Raw genomic sequence first — 17,719 nt, forward strand, 5'->3', positions numbered from 1 at the left:
AATGTTAAAATAACATACACCCCCATAAAATTACAAAACTTTAAAAACCCATCAAATTCAAGTTGTGAATTTCAACTTCAACTCTGCTGGGTGAGGAATTCTGGGAGTTGGAGTCCACAAGTCTTAAAGTTGCCAAGGTTGGAGAGCCCTACTTTGAAGTACCGATGAGTCAATTCTGATGTTTAGTCCATTCTCATCTATGTTTTTGAGGTCAAAGTAGAGATTGTCTACTAACCCTTTTCGATTCTGCCTATCCTGGTTGCAATGACACTTCTTTGACCTCTTTGGACATCAGGTGGACGCCAGCTAACCAATTTGTGCAGGTCAGCATTAAGTGTCTTCTTTGGTCAAGACGCAGCTACATCCCTATTGTGTGGGCAGGGTGTGGATCCTCCCCACAAAGTCAGTTTACATATTCAGCTCTTAGTCATCCAAGGCAATATACTATGTATGCTTTATGACTCTGCCTTTGCAACCAGTCACAAGATATGTCTTCCTCAAGAGTAATGGCTTTGTAATGTGGGCTTCGTCACAGTTGCCTCAGAAATGGATTATGTGAGCACAAGCTTCTTCCTTGACATAGTGTCTCCTCCTCCTTCAGCTATACTTAAAATCTAATCCTATTTGCATTGGTGTGGTAGGATTTCCCATCCCCCCAGTAGAATGTGTCCATGTCAGATCTGGGTATGAGGAAGTGCCGAGTGACTCTTTCATCTGTATTATTATGAGTAATTGAATTCTATTTAAAAGACTTTTGGACTTAATGCTTGCATCAGAGTTACGTTAACAGTTGGTGAACAGTATGCACTGGGATATGACGCCATTGCATATTGTTCATGAGCTGTTAATGCAACTGGCAGATTTCAAAATACAGATATTAGTAGCTCTGTACCGTGCCATTTTAGGATTTCACAAAGGCAGGGGGCTTTGTTTACTCCAAAAAGTTAGGATATAGCAAACTGTACATTTCTTCAAAAGTACATTCCTCAAAAGAATTGAGGCCTTTGAACTCTAGTGCTGGAGAAAACTCTTGTGAGTCCCTTGGACTGCAAGGCGATCCAACCAGTCAGTCCTAGAGGAGATCAACCCTGACTGCTCTTTAGAAGGCCAGATCCTGAAGAGGAAACTCAAATATTTTGGCCATCTAAAGAGAAGGAAGGATTCACTGGAGAAGAGCCTAATGCTGGGAACGATTGAGGGCAAAAGAAGAAGGGGACGGCAGAGAACGAGGTGGCTGGATGGAGTCACTGAAGCAGTCAGTATGAGCTTAAATAGACTCCAGAGGATGGTAGAGGACAGGAAGGCCTGGAGGAACATTGTCTATGGGGTCGCGATGGGTCGGACACGACTTCGCAACTAACAATAACACATTTCTTCTTCAGTGAGGGATCTGGGAAATATCATTAGATAGTTCTGGGTACCCATGAAATAGATACAAACAGAATAACATGGTTAGCCAAGTCAAGACATGCTTAAGTGACAAAGACTATTTATTTTCTACACTGTCTATAAAATAGAATAGAATAGAATTTTTTATTGGCCAAGTGTGATTGGACACACAAGGAATTTGTCCTGGTGCATATGCTCTCAGTGTACCTAAAAGAAAAGATACCTTCATCAAGGTACAACACTTACAACACTTAATGATGGTCATAGGGTACAAATTTAACACTTAGTGATACAACACTTAATGATAGTCATAGGCTACAAATAAGCAATGAGGAAACAATAAGTATAAATCGTAAGGATACAAACAATTAGGTTAGTCATAGGTGGAAAGGAGATGGGTGATAGGAACGATGAGAAGATTAATAGTAGTGCAGATTTAGTCAATAGTGAATAGTTTGACAGTGTTGAGGAATTATTTGTTTAGCAGAGTGATGGTGTTCGGGAAAAAACTGTCCTTGTGTCTAGTTGTTCTGGTGTGCAGTGCTCTATAGCGTCATTTTGAGGGTAGGAGTTGAAACAGTTTATGTCCAGGATGCGAAGGGTCTGTAAATATTTTCACAGCCCTCTTTTTGACTCGGTCCTCAATGGAAGGCAGGTTGGCAGCCATTGTTTTTTCTGCAGTTCTAATGATCCTCTGAAGTCTGTGTCTTTCTTGTTGGGTTGCAGAACCAAACCAGACCGTTATAGAGGTGCAGATGGCAGACTCACTGAAATAACTCTGGTTTGTTTACAAGCAACCGTTGCTGGTAAGAACCAGAAGGTGGCTGCGTTAATGCATTTCTATGAAGACCAAGGTGACTTTTTGATAGCAATTTAGAAGTTGTCTCGCCATATCCTCTCCACGTACAAGTAGTTCTTGAGTTACAACCGGTTGTTTAGCAATTTTTCAAAGTTACGAGACCGACACAAGAAACAGGGGACTTACAATCTGGTTCTGGATTTCTGACCGCTACAATCACACGACTGAACTTCTGGTGCATTTATGTTATTTGCAGCTCATTTGCAGATGATATGTTGAAGACTAAAAGATATATATAAGGGACGCAGTGGCTCAGTAGCTAAGATGCTGAGTTTGTCGATCGAAAGGTCGGCAGTTCAGTGGTTTGAATCCCTAGTGCCGTGTAACGGGGTGAGCTCCCGTTCCTTGTCCCAGCTTCAGCCAACCTAGCAGTTCGAAAGCACGTAAAAAATGCAAGTAGAAAAATAGGGACAACCTTTGGTGGGAAGGTAATAGCGTTCCGTGTGCCTTTGGTGTTGAGTCATGCCGGCCACATGACCACAGAGATGTCCTTGGACAGCGCTGGCTCTTTGGCTTTGAAACAGAGATGAGCACCGCCCCCTAGAGTCAGGAACGACTAGCACATATATGCACGGGGAACCTTTACCTTTGCCTTAAAATATATATATTAAGGAATTTAAGCAGAAACCTTACAAGATTCTATCTATATCTGTGGTTTGTGCCTGGGATGTGCTAAACCTTTCATGGTAGAAGAGCATTGGGTTTAGATCTTAAGTTGGGAAATAGCTGTTGAAATCAGCCATTAAGCAACTATAATGCATGGAGGGCAGGGGTGAAATCCAAAATTTTTCCCTACCGGTTCTGTAGGCATGACTTGGTGGGCCTGGCAGGGGAAGGATATTGCAAAATCTCCATTCCCATTCTACTCTGAGATGGTATTTGCCGGTTCTCTGAACTACTCAACATTTCTGCTACCGGTTCTCTGAACTGCTCAAAATTTCCGTTACCGGTTCTCCAGAACCTGTTAAAACCTGCTGGATTTTACCCCTGATGGAGGGCCAAAATTAAGATGGGTGATTCCATTTGTTTGTGTCAAATGGAGAACAAGGGCTACCTTCCCAGCTTTTATCTGAAACATAATATCTTCCACTTCCAGTTCAGTGTCTGTGTTGCTAACTAAATGTAGGTTACAAACAATTCAACAAAATCGGTACTCACCCCAAAGGTGCTTTTCAAAAGGCAATTGGACTCTCTTTGATTTTTTTCCCCCTTGAAGATGTTTCACTTCTCATCCTAGGAAGCTTCTTCAGTTCTGATTGAACGGTGGGGAATCACCGTTGGAAAAATTAGCCAATTATGATTAACATTACATGGAAAAGGACCAATATTTTACTGTATGTGGCACAGAGGTGGGTTTCAGCAGGTCCTGACCAGTTCTGGAGAACCGGTAGCGGAAATTTTGAGTAGTTCGGAGAACTGGTAGTAAAAATTCTGACTGGCCCCGCCCCCTATATTCTCTGCCTTCCGAGTCCCAGCTGATCGGGAGGAAATGGGGATTTTGCAGTATCTTTCCCCTGGATTGGGGAGGGAATTGAGATTTTACAGTATCCTTCCCCTGCCACACCCACTAAGCCATGCCATGCCCACTAAGCCACACCCACAGAACCGGCAGTAAAAAATTTGAAACCCACCACTGATGTGGCAGATATCCTGAAAATTATTATTCTGTGGAAGGAATTTCCCTGGGACTCCTCTGCTTCGAACAGCCCGTTCTCTTATGTAAATCGTGATAGCTGGAAGTCATTAAAACAATTTTCCGAAGTATATTTAGCCTCCATTAATGGATTAGAGGTTTGTGCTTTCCTTTATTAGGAATTTTGTGATACGTCTCAAATCTTTGATCTCTGTTCATTGGATGAACCAATCTTCTCTGATGTAATCTTACTTGATTTCTCTAATAATTCTGGGAATTGCGTGTAAAGATTGAAATCAGACCTAATGGCACATTTAATTGCACGATTGTGACACGATTTGGAAATAAGTGGTGAAGTAATGCAGTGATTAATTCCGTGGGGCTAAGATATCCCATGTGTTTCTTTTGTCATCACCTTCATTTATTACTATGTAAATGGGTAATGAAAATTCCCAAGACAGTTTGCAATAGTGTTTCCACACCCTCTTCCTGCTGTTTCTTATTGTATGCAAAAGGGGAAAATCCTAGCATTAGAACTCCCTATTCTAATTATGCTCATTCACGAGTTGACAGCTTCCTTTTTCAAATCCTCTGGCATCTGTTTAGAAGTCTGCAATTTTCTTAATCTTTTTTTTTGCTCTAAGATTCTTGCATAATTCCTTTCTGCATCTCCTTTTTAAAGGAATTGGTGTTTTATTTTTAACCATGTCAGAAATAGAATAGAATAGAATCGGAGGGGTTGGAAAGAGCCTTGGGGGTCTTCCAGTCCAACTCAGGACCAGGGTGACAGGATAGCAGTGTTCCAATATCTCAGGGGCTGCCACAAAGAAGAGGGAGTCAAGCTATTCTCCAAAGCAGGGGTCTCCAACCTTGGTCCCTTTAAGACTTGTGGACTTCAACTCCCAGAGTCCCTCAGCCAGCTTTGGGTTGGAGACCCCTTCTCCAAAGCAACTAAAGGCAGGATAAAAAGTAATCAAGGAGAGAAGCAACCTAGAACTAAGGAGAAATTTCCTGACAGAACAATTAACCAGTAGAAAAATTTGCCTCCAGAAGTTGTGAATGCTACAACACTGGACATTTTTAAGAAGAGATTGGATAGGCATTTGTCTGAAGCGGTGTAGGGTTTCCTGCCTAGGCAGGGGGTTGGACTAGAAGACCTCCAAAGTCCCTTCCAACTCTGTTATTCTAATTCTAGCCCCTTGCACAAGGCTGGAGTCCTCATACTGTCCCAGACAAATTGTCATCTAAGCCAGGGGTCTCCAACCTTGGTCCCTTTAAGACTTGTGGAATTCAACTCCCAGAGTCCCTCAGCCAGCAAAGCTGGCTGAGGAACAATGGGAGTTGAAGTCCACAAGTCTTAAAGGGACTAAGGTTGGAGACCCCTGGTCTAACTAAGCTTTTCTTGAAAACCTCCAGTGATGGAACACCCACAGTTCCTGTTCCACTGATAAATCGTTTTCACTCTCAGAAATTCCTCCTTATTTCTCCCAGATCCATAAACAGAAAGTGAAAGAATTTTTTTAAAAGGCTGTTGTGAAATTTCCCAATTCTTTTCTTTTCTTTTCTTTTTTTGAGTCATAGCTCGCCTGTAGGGAGATAAGCCAAATGTCCTTAAGGCAACAGGTCAGGACAAGTCAAGTCAGATCCATAGATCTTCAATCTGTTTCAACCTTGCCCCTCCCCAAGTTGTGACTTCAGAAGTTAGCAATTTTTAATTACACTTTCAAACAAGAAAATAAGAGCTGGGAAGGTTCATTGGGATCATCATGTCCAACCGTGTAGCTGAAGAAGAATCGTAATTGAAATTCAGTTGAATGCAATGGAGATTCTCCAAGGGAAACAAACATGATATTTCAATTAGTAAATTTCAGGTAAGCATTAGATCAGTGCTCAGGTAAACATTAGATCAGTGTTTCTCAACCTTGGCTACTTCTAAGATGTGTGGACTTCAACTTTCGGAATTCTGTGTGTTGAAGTTTATACATCTGAGAAGTGCCAAGGTTGACAAACACTACATTAAATCAAGCAAAAGTAAGCTTGGTTTAGTAAAGAATTAATTTTGGAGTGTGTGTGTGTGTGTGTGTAGGGGGAGAAACTCACACCAGGATTATCTCTCTTTTGGCTGTGGTAGAAATAAAATTTCTATTGTTGTAAAAGTAGAGTAGCAGTAAAAAATTCTACTTTCCAATTCAGGGGTCTCCAACCTTGGTCCCTTTAAGCCTTGTGGACTTCAACTCCCATAGTTCCTCAGCCAGCTTTGCTGGCTGAGGGACTCTGGGAGTTGAAGTCCACAAGGCTTAAAGGGACCAAGGTTGGAGATCCTTGTTCCAATTGAATCAAACTGGGCCATCACCAGATCTTAATTATTGGAGGACCCAAAGGTAACTAAAGTTACCACACAGACACACATATTGTTGTACATTCTTTGGCCTACACGAAGTTCTAGATTTTAAATCTAGACTCCAATCGAGCAACTCCTGGAATTAATTTTGACATGAAACGGGTGTCATTTCCTTGACGCTGTTGTGTTAAGTATACAAGGAAACAACAAGGCAATCTCTTTTCTCAAGAAAGAAACCCTTTTTAAGCGAGACATGTTCCGACATGAGCCTTGTGTCACACAACATTGAAAGAACAATGAGTTCTCAACTAGAAGCTAAACAAATCTCTTCTTCTGCTCTACTATTTTTTATTTTTATTTTTTAAAAAAAACAACTTAGGAGCATAGCATGGATGTAGTTCAGCCAGAGTTCTTTACTTGTAGTGGGAGAAAATTTCAGTTCGGAAAGTAAAGTTTGCTTGGATTAGCTTTTCCTGGATTGTGCCCAATTTTTAAACCCTTGTTTTCCTTCGACTATTATTCTGATAGCGGCTATTGTTAGCGTAGCTCCTAAGACTAGAAGTCAGTCCACATTCCTTCAGGGGGAGAGATGGATGCTCCAGGTCACGTCCAAAATACTTTTCGCTGCCCCTCCCTATTCGTTGGGTCATCATGGCCAAGGGGCAGAATAGAGAAACCAGTGAGAGAAAGCTGGGGAGATCATGGGGGTTTTAATATTCCCACCAGCCCAGTGATGAAATTCAAATTTTTTTACTACTGCTTCTGTGGACGTGGCTTGGTGGGCGTGGTGTGGCTTGATGGGTGTGGCAGGAGAAGGATACTGCAAAATCTCCATTCCCACCACACTCCAGGGGAAGGACATTGCAAAATCCCCATTCCCGGGGGAAGGATATTGCAAAATCTCTATTGCCACCCCACTGTGGGGCCAGCCAGAAGTGGTATTTGCCAGTTCTTTGAATTACTGAAAATTTCCACTACCGGTTCCCTGAATTACTCAAAATTTTCATTCCTGGTTCTCCTGAACCTGTCAGAACCTGCTGGATTTCACCCCTGCACCAGCCTCTGCTTATTAAAGTTGAGAAATTCCCAAGAATCTGGAAAGTCCAGAAGAACTGAAACTGTTGTGACCCAGGCCCAAGCAGATATTGAGAAACTCAGTCCATGAAAAAAACAAACTTTATTCGAACAGTTGAGAATTACTTAATTCCCAGCGTCGTTCAATTCAAATTAAAACAATGCCTCCCAACACAAATTCCTCACTTCTCTTACAAACCTTGGTCCAATTAGGCAAACTGCCAAAGGCCTTTCCTGGCAAACGTTCACAAGCCACAAAAATAAAGGCAAGGTGGGAGACGACTTCCGGTATCCGGCGGCAACGGACATCTGGAGGTGCCTCTCCTGCCTCCAGTGTCCGAATCCGGCCGCCTCCGAGGCCCTTAGGGGCCAGGTGTTCCGAAAAGGACACCTGCCGCACGGACGGCTCGCCAGGGGTCTCCCAGCCGACATACAGGACTGGGGACCGATGCTGGCGGCCCTAGGCTCGGAGGGGTTCGAGGCCTCAGGCCGCGCCATTATTTTGGTCGCCGCCTGGGCCGCTGTGCCCGTGACACCGGGCTTTGGATTTATAATTGCAGCAGCCTGGTGGCGAACAGGAACGGAGAAGAATTGAGGAAGGGAGAAGGAAGGAGATATCGGCAATGTGAGTGGAGTGCTCCGGAGTGCGGGGGTTTTCTCCCTGCGACTGGAAGGAGCACGAATCACTTTGGAGAGAGGAGAACTTAAAATAACAAGATTACCGGTTTTGTGGAGCTCTGGAGAGAAGAGGTGATGGAGAAATTTAGGAGGGAGGGTTTGAGGCCCCTCCTCTGGGGAACAATGGTGGCGCCCAGCTTCCGCCTTCACTATGAGAATCTTGATGACATCACTTCCTTCGGCTTCCTGGTTGACTAACTGTACTCTGGACTCGTTGCTCCTGTGAGTGCCCCTGGTGGATCCGGAGGAAATTACAAGGATACTGTGCTTGCCTGAGGATTTTAAAAAAAATTTTTAAATGGCAAAAGGTCAGAGACCAACTGCTGGAGAAATGGAGAGAATTTTGGAAAAGTTATCTAATATGGACAAGAAACTGGATGAAATAAGAGCAGAAATTGTGACTATCCAAAAGGATTTAAAGGACACTCAACAAGTCTCAGCAGAAAACAAGCAGAAAGTGGAAGGTCTGAGGAGAGATGCGGCAGTGCAGAAAAGAGAGGAGACGACAGGCAATGCTGTGCTTGGACTACAGATGGATAAAATGTCTTATTTCCTTAGGTTTCAAAATCTGGAAGAAGTGGACCAAGAAGACTTGAGAGATGTTGTGACTAAACTGTTGGGAGAATTTCTTGGGAGAGGTGTTGACTTTATGAATTGGGATGTGGATCGAGCTTATAGAGTTAATTCAAAATATGCACGCACGCATGCAGTTCCTAGAGAGGTTCATGTCAAATTTGTGAGAAGAGAGACGAGATGAAATTCTTAGAAAACATAGGAGTGGGGCACTGACTTATAGGGGCAGGGAGATAGCCATTCTGAGGCAGATTCCCAGACAGGTACGTGAAATGAGAAAGAAATATTACTTTTTGTCAAGCAAATTGTACCAGAAGGGAGTAGGCTTCAGATGGCTGATGCCAGAGGGATTGATGATTCTCCGGGCGGGCATTACGAAAAAATTAGTACAATTATGGAGGCTGCGCCTACGTGGAGGAACACAAAGCCCTCCTGGAATTAGATGACCCAGGAGTTGAAGAAGGGAGGTTATAGACCATGGGAGGAGGCGGCTGCCGCTGTTGCGCCCTGGAGTTGGGTCAGGCTGAACCCAGAGTTCTGAGATCCAAAACTAGGAAGTGACAATGATATTTGGTATTGTGTTGGTTTTCCTTATTCTCCTTTGTATGATATTCTGATTATTCTTGACCCTTCTTTATTGCGTATGTAAGATTGATAAACTTAGCTACTCAGATCACCTGCTTGCCATATGGCTGTTGTATGTGTTTAAAATTTTGAGTAAAATTCTTATCTTGTATAAGAAAAATGAAAATTTACCATACCTGATATGTATTTGTATAAACCTTTTTTGACCAATAAAAACTTTTTGGATAAAAAAAAAAAAAAAAAAAAAAAAATAAAGGCAAGGTGTAGGCCAGTGGTAGTCAACCTGGTCCCTACCACCCACTAGTGGGCGTTCCAGCTTTCATGGTGGGCGGTAAGGGTTTTGTCCAATACTGAAGCACTTTCCTTTTTTTTAATTTAATTGACTTTTTAAAAAAATTTAATAGCATTATTTAAAAACATTTTCATTAGGTTTTCATAAAATTCCCCGTGACAATTTAAATTTCTGAAAATATACTATTTCTATTGCCCGCGCATAAGTTTAGTTCACGTTACGTAAGTGAAACTAAATGGCGCTATAGTGCGACCGCAAACAAAAGACCCTCGTCCCAGAATAGCTTATGCATCTCCCCCCACAGCACCCAGCTGTAACAGCAAGCAGAGCTGGTAGCCGGCGCCCCCCCACAAACCCAATCCACGATGTGCGAGAGGCATGCGCAGATGACGATACACTGTGCATTACTGTGGAACCAGTGGGTGGTTAGAAAATTTTACTACTAGCAGAGATACAAAAGTGGGCGGTAGGTATAAAAAGGTTGACTACCCCTGATGTAGACGAAGCAGAAGACGAAGCAGAAGATGAAACTACCAACTTTGTTTTCCAGCAAAGCTCAAATGCTGGTGCTGGTCTGTTTTAAACCTTATGGGAGGGGCCAATCATCTCTTGGCCTTACTCCTGAGTTGTCCTCTCTGCTTGAGCTGCTCTTGCCTTCTGGCAGCTCTTCTCATGTGTGCATCAGGAACAGGCTCCTCCTGTTCCTCTGCCTCACTACTATCAGTCTCTGGAGGCTCTGGAGTCCGCACATCACTCCCCAATGGCCCTGGTCTCACCTCAGCCTCATCGCTGTCTGACTCGTTGCCAGCTCCGTAGGCTGCTGACGGACCACAACAGAAGCATGGGAACAGATGACGTTCGAAGAGTCCCGTTTCTGGAGAAATAAGTAAACCATTTCCAGATATTCCATTGATGTTTAATTTATTTTTATTTGCTTTATATGAGTCAAATCTAATTGTCTCTGCGCCACTTTATGTAACTGACAGGACTGAGTCTTTAAACTTCAGCCTTCAATCCTTCAGTAGGGCTCCTGGCGAAGACGCCAAACTTGCTCTAGAATTTTCCTGTATTCTGTAATATTAAATTACTTGAAACATCTAACCAGTTCCTTCTTATAGACCACATGGAAGCAAAGAGGGAGTCATTTCTGGATCTGAGGTTTTTTTTTTTTTCCCCTGCCATTTCTTTTAATCTGCTGAAAAGCTTTGCCATCCATCTGCTTTACCACTGAATGTTGGCATGTTTGAGTATCTAAAAGAATGTTCAGCAGTTATGTTTTATTCTTTTTGCATGACATTTGATTTAATTTATCTCATGTGAGATCGAGTTATTTCTCATAGGGAAGCAAAGAAAGGCTGAATCCCTCTAGCTAAGCCCCCACCCACCGAACACTAGAAGACCAGGGGGTGCACTCTTCATTACTTGTTACACCATTTGCTTTTTCATCACCAGAAAGGCAGCACAGAGCTATCTCTCACATAAGAAGGCCTCCTTAGGGTGCCGTCGGCCAACCAATGTCAGCTGGCGGCCCCCAGGGGAAGAGCGTTCTCTGTGGGGGCCCCGGCCTTGTGGAACGAGTTGCCGGTGGGACTCCGTCTTCTCCCTGATCTTCGGACCTTTAAGCGTGAGCTCAAGACTTTCTTTTTTCACCAAGCAGGGCTGGCCTGATTGATTTTAATACTGAGGGTTTTTAGTGGGCTTTTAACAGGGTTTTTATCTTTTGTAATTTTTTCTTATCTAATATTTTTAATTATACAGCATTTAAATTAGATTTTTAAGCTTGTTATTGTATTTTAATATTTTTGGATTATTGTTGTTTTATTTGCTGTACACCGCCCTGAGTCTCCGGAGAAGGGCGGTATAAAAATGTGAATAAATAAATAAATAAATAAATAAATAAATAATTGGGTCTAGAGGGAAAAAGTAAGGCAACCCATTACGGTTGTAAGTCACGATGATCATAAAGCAAGTCATCATGGGACCAATTTGATACTACTACTACTACCACCACCACCACTACTACTACTACTACTACTACTACTACTGGAAGAAATAATCCCGTGGGTTCAGTTCCAAGCCGGGAGAAAGAAACTGGAAACATGGAGGCTGATTGGAAAGATGGTTTAATGATGAAGCAGAGCCACGTAGGTGGTCCTGGGTCAGGGGTGAAATCCAGCAGGTTCTGACAGGTTCTGGAGACCCGGTGTATTGTTGGTGGTGTTAAATAGTTTGACGTCGTCAGCAAAGAGAACACAATTACTTGTAATATGGTCACAGAGATCATTAATGTATAATATGAAGAGTGTTGGTCCAAGAACGCTGCCGTGGGGAACGCCACTTTTGACAGGAACAGGATTTGATAGAACATTGCCAATTTTGACCACTTGTTATCTGTTTGATAGAAAAGCTGTTATCCAATTGTGGAGGGGTCCTTGAGATGCCGTAGGATTTTACTTTTAGGAGAAGTTTATCATGTACTACTGAGTCGAAAGCTTCACAGAAGTCTATGTAGATTGCATCAATTGCTTTGCCCTGATCAAGATTTGTAGTCCATATGTTTTTGCAGTGAAGAAGTTGTAAATTATATGATAAATTTTTTCTGAAACCAAATTGTTTATTAGAGAGTAGGTTGTTTGTTTCTAGGTGAAGGATAATGGACTGGTTGATGATAGATTCCATTACTTTGCAGGTGACACAGCAAAGAGAGATAGGTCTGTAATTTTCAGCTAGGCTGGGGTCTCCTTTTTTGAAGACAGGGATGACCGTGGTAAGTGACCAAAGTTTGGGAAGGGAACTGGTCGTGAAAGCTTTTTCAAAAATTATGCTTAGGGGTTCTGCTATATTAGTGGAAATCTTTTTTAAGAAGTATGCACATAGTCCATCAGGTTAGGGTTAGGGTTAGGGTTAGGGTTAGGGTTAGGGTTAGGGTTTCTTCTTAATTTCTTAAATTTTTAATTACCGTATATACTCGAGTATAAGCCGAGTTTTTCAGCACGTTTTTTGTGCTGAAAAACATCCCCTCGGCTTATACTCGGGTCTATACGGCTTATACTCGAGTTTGTTTTTTTTAAGCCCCTCGGCTTATACTCGAGTATATACGGCTTATACTCGAGTTTTGTTTTTTTTTTCTTTTTTTCACATTTTACCGGACGGTGGGAAGCCCTGCGGTGCAGTGAGAGGGCGGTGGGGAGCCAGCCTTCTCAGCTGAGGGAGGAGGTTTCAACCGGTAGGTGCCTCATTTCCACCGATACTGAGTCCCAGTTTACCCCAGTTTTTGGGGTAAAATTGGGGACCTCGGCTTATACTCGGATCGGCTTATATTCGAGTATATACGGTAATTAATTAATAATTAATTAATTAATTACTTTCTTAATGGGCACAAAATATCTGCTGGGGGCAGGGAGCTGTGGTTCTGAGTTTCTACTTCCCTTAAGATTTTTATTTCTCTTTTAGGGGAAATTTATCCTACCTTTTTAAATATTTCTCAAAATATTTCATTCTTCTAGGAGAGGGGTGGGTGCTAACTTTCTACACTACCTTTATTTGTAGTGAATCCATGGTCGTTAAGCGAACCCATTGTTCCCTACGGGGGCATTTTTGCTAAAAAAAAACAAACCAGAAACAAACATGGAGTTTGGGCAAAAATGGAAATTGTGATCCCATGGCTTCCAGACATTGCAAAGAGCTGTTAAAATTCAGGGGGTGACTGTCGGATTCTCGGAACTAGGTTGTAAGTACCTTTTAAGGGGGCCCTCGAGAGTTTGAATAATTGCTAAGTGACCAGTTGTAAGTTGAGGACTACCTGTACTTAGGATGTACTTGTACTCCGCCAGCAGCCTGCGGAGCTGGCAATGGAGTCAGACAGTGATGAGGCTGAGGAAGAGCGTGGGCCAGTCCTGAAGGCTGGGGAGGCCTGGATGAGAGCTCTGCGTCGGAGTCTGAGGTGGGGCCAGGGCCATCGGGGAGTGAGGTGCGGACTCCAGAGCCTCCGGAGACTGACAATAGTGAGGCAGAGGAACAGGAGGAACCTGTTCCTAATGCATTCATGAGAAGAGCTGCCAGAAGGCAAGAGCAGCTCAAGCAAAGAGGACGACTCGGGAGGAGGGCCAAGAGATGATTGGCCTCTCCCATAAGGCTTAAAAGACCAGCAACAGCGTTTGGCCGGAAAACAACGTTGATAGCTTCGTCTTGTTGCATTCGTTCCGTATCGGTGTCTTCTGAACTTTTGCCAAGAAAGGCCTTTGGCAGTTTGCCTAATTGGACCAAGGTTGGTGATAGGACAGAGGAATTGTATTGTGAGGAATTTGCTTTAATTTAGTTGAACCAAGCTGGGGATAAAGTAATTCTCATCTGTCGAATAAAGTTTGTTTTTACACTGACTGAGTTTCCTACTACCTACTTGGGCCTGGATCACAACAACAGTACTGACCGAAATGGGCCAAGGAGGGTGAGAGATATTCTGCCTGTGGCAAAGTTGTGGTTAAGGTTGATTAATGACTATGGGTTCACTCGATGATTATCCTGAATTTACCCTGTCTTCTTTTATTTGAAAACATGGTGTGAAAACATCCCCAGTTGATCAGAGGATGGTGGGTGGGTAGAGATCAGTATCCCTTGACCCATCTCTAGTGACCTTGTTGACTTGGAATGTAAGAAGTTGTTGGGCCTCTTCTCAGCAGCTTCTCAGCCTTGGGGGTTTTGTGTAGCTGAAGGTTTGGATTCTAGCAAGATAATGGTTGCATTCAGCAGAAAGGTATTTGGAGATAAGTTGGGCAAATCCTTTTGACAGTTAAGGATCAACGTTTTCTGACAGCGTTCTTTGTTCACTCTTGGAAGGAAAGTTATTCACCCAACAAGGTGTCTTTTTTAATAAGAGTCTTTTTTTAATGGATGTTTTTCTTCATTAATTGTTATTTGTATATTTTTAATTTCACACCAGGAATTCTTTTGAATCCAGCCTTTCCTGGATTCGTATAATGCCTCTCTTTTCAAATCTTCCCGTCTGCCTTTACTCCTCATCCATACACCAAGAGTCATTTTTTAGTGCTGTTGTAACTTTGAACGGTCACTATATGAATGGTTGGAAGTTGAGGACTCCCTATACTGTCAGATCCTCAGGATCCCCAATAGGTTTCAATTCATTGGTTTAATAAATTTTCTGCCCAATCTAATATCTTCTTAATTATCTCTTCGTCTCGGAGTGTTTCTTCATTTTTCCAATATTGTGTGAAAATTACCCTCGCTGCTGTTAAGACTGAAACCTGTTAAGGTTTCAATTTCTTGATAGTGAGGTAGCCTATGCTTTGTTACCCTATGGGATAAGTGCAGGGATGAAATGCTCCCGGTTCGGACCCGGTCGCCCGATCTGGTAGCGATGGCGGAGGGTGGTTCCGAGAACCGGTAGCAAAAATCCCTCCCCCCCCCATGCAGAACTGAGCCGCACTATCTTCGGCCGAAAAAAAGCTTTTAAAAGTAAAAAAAAAAAAAGGCCTCTGATGATCCCGCGGCTCAGCTGGGATCGTTAGAGCCTTTTAAAAGCATTTTTTCTACAACCTCTTTGGCAGAAGAGGTTGTAAAAAATGCTTTTAATAGGTTCTGACGATCAGGCAACTCGGGATTGCCAGAACCTTTTAAAAGCATTTTTAAAAGCATTTTTCGGCCGAAGAGGTTGTAGAAAAAATGCTTTTAAAAGTTAAAAAAAAAAGTTGGCCCCGCCCACATTACAATCACATTACACCCAGCCCCAACAAGCCACGCCCACAGAACCAGTAGTAACAAATTTTACATTTCACCACTGGATAAGTGTATGGGAGAGTTTCCACCTAAAGAAAGTCAGGGGTGGGCTTCAAAAAAATTAGCAAGGGGTTCTCTGCCTGGTTGCTGGGTGGGCGTGGCCATTGTGTATCCTAGTCGGCCTCCTGCACCACGGCAGGGGGCATTTTTGCCCTCCCTGGGCTCTTGAGGCTTTCCTTGAGCCTCCGGGACGGTGAAAACAGGCTCCGGAGGCCCTCTGGAGGCCAGAAACGGGCCTGTTTCCGGCCTTCCCAAACTTCCGGTAGGCCTATTTTTCGCTCTCCCCAAGCCTCCGTGTGTGCCCTGCATTTACTTGCATCCAAAATGGGCTGCCTGGGGACTCCTGGGAGGGGAGGGGCGGGGTGGATGGGGCCAGCCAGGAGTGGGATTTGGGGGTTCTCCGAACTGCACAGGATCTTAGCTAGAGGTTCTCCTGAACCCCTGCAAACCCCCAGCAGAAATAGGTGCTTCTGAAGATACCATGGTGTCAAGGTGTGTAGAGCTACAAAGATTAAAAATAACCTCTTTCCATTTTAATTGGAACCCTGGAATAACCAATACGATGTTTGCAACACCAGTGCTATGTGGCTAGAGTGTCTCTTATCAATGGACTGTATTACCTTTGGCTCCAAGTGCAGCTTCTGGGTGATCATCAAAATCAGCGCCATCACAATATTCCCTACAGGGGTTGTGAGTCACTGTCCATAGGTCATCCTGCTCCAGATAAGGCCACAACAGTCCAAATTAGGCTGAAACTGGGTATCATCACGGTATGTGGAAATGACCTTGAAGGAGGAAGAGAAGAGATGCTGCCTAGGGGAACAGGTCAGATAATAATAATAATAATAATAATAATAATAATAATAATAATAATAATAATTTAATTTGTATACTTCCCTTCTCCCGAAGGACTCAGGGCAGTTTACAGCCAAGATAAAAACAGTAAAGACAAATACAATACTAAAAACATACATTAAAAAACTTATTAAATTTGGCCCGATTTTTAAAATACCATCTATCCCGATAAAAATTAATAAAATTAAAACCATAAAATCAACTAAAAAAATAAAATTCAAGCCAGTCCAGCAAGACAAAATAGATAAGTCTTAAGTTCGCGGCGAAAGGTCTGAAGGTCAGGTAGTTGTCGAAGTCCAGGGGGAAGTTCGTTCCACAGGGTAGGAGCTCCCACAGAGAAGGCCCTCCCCCCTGGGGGCCGCCAGCCGACATTGTGTGGCTGACGGAACCCTAAGGAGTCCCTCTCTGTGAGAACGCACAGGTCGGTGGGAGATACCAGACGGCAGTAGACGGTCCCGTAAATATCCCGGTCCTAAGCCATGGAGCGCTTTAAAGGTGGTAACCAATACCTTGAAGCGCACCCGGAAGACAACAGGCAGCCAGTGCAGTCTGCGCAGGAGAGGTGTGATAAAAGGAGGAGGAGCCCTCAAGTGAGTAACAGGTAGAGAAAGAAACGAAGGATTCCAAGCATGCATATAAATAGTTTCTTCCAGCAGGTGAATCCCTCCTTTAGATCATAAAGTCTTCTACCGTGGGTCATTTCTGTGTATGGTTCCAGGAAGTTCTGAAAAACTGTTTATGATTTTTATTTTTTCTCAATCTCGAAAGGAATGCAGTAGGGCAGGGATGTCAAACTCAAGGCCTGCGGGCTGCTTAGATCTGACCTGTGGTTCCTCTGCCAGCAAAAACGAAGGTCTATTTTCATCCGCGACGGCCTCCTGCAACCTTCTGCCAGCACGCGACCCTCCTGAGCTCCATTTTCACTGGCAGCGGGTCACAGGAGGCTGTCACAGACAAAAACGGAGCTCGGGAGCCCACTTTTGCTGGCAGAGCACTCGGGCCGCCACAGGAGCCCCTGACACAAGTGACATTGAGCTGGCCATGCCCCCTGGCCATTCCTACGCCCAAGGTCAAACACAACCCTGATGCGGCCCCAGGGGGGAAATGCTCCCGGTTCAAACCGGATCGCCCAATCTGGTGGCAATGGCGGTGGGTGGTTCGGAGAACCAGTAGCAAAAATCCCTCCCCCCGCCATGCCCAGCTGAGCCGCGCGATCATCAGAGTTGTTGTTTTTTTTACTTTTAAAAGCATTTTTTCTACAACTTCTTCGGCCGAAGAGGTTGTAGAAAAATGCTTTTAAAAGTAAAAAAAAAAAAGTTGGCCCCGCCCACATTACAATCACATTACACCCAGCCCCAACAAGCCACGCCCACAGAACCAGTAGTAACAAATTTTACATTTCACCACTGGATAAGTGTATGGGAGAGTTTCCACCTAAAGAAAGTCAGGGGTGGGCTTCAAAAAAATTAGCAAGGGGTTCTCTGCCTGGTTGCTGGGTGGGCGTGGCCATTGTGTATCCTAGTCGGCCTCCTGCACCACGGCAGGGGGCATTTTTGCCCTCCCTGGGCTCTTGAGGCTTTCCTTGAGCCTCCGGGACGGTGAAAACAGGCTCCGGAGGCCCTCTGGAGGCCAGAAACGGGCCTGTTT

At 43.7% G+C, this 17,719-nt stretch overlaps 1 protein-coding gene across 5 annotated transcripts in view; it reads left to right on the top strand.

Moving 5' to 3' along the window:
* Nucleotides 1–17,719, top strand: part of DUSP16 (dual specificity phosphatase 16) — a 75,459-nt gene that overhangs the window by 13,954 nt on the left and 43,786 nt on the right. Inside the window, exon 1 of one of the 5 annotated variants that reach the window (XM_058190660.1) lies at nucleotides 5,734–5,752. The exons of 3 other annotated variants lie outside the window; for them this stretch is intronic. The gene's annotated coding sequence lies outside the window, so the exon portion shown is untranslated. Of the gene's footprint in view, nucleotides 1–5,733; nucleotides 5,753–10,829; nucleotides 11,049–17,719 lie in introns of those variants that run through there. One more of the 5 variants, XM_058190658.1, reaches the window with a different exon arrangement.

The sequence above is a fragment of the Ahaetulla prasina genome, chromosome 7 (genome assembly GCF_028640845.1).
Source record: "Ahaetulla prasina isolate Xishuangbanna chromosome 7, ASM2864084v1, whole genome shotgun sequence".
Classification (NCBI taxonomy): Eukaryota; Metazoa; Chordata; class Lepidosauria; order Squamata; family Colubridae; genus Ahaetulla; species Ahaetulla prasina.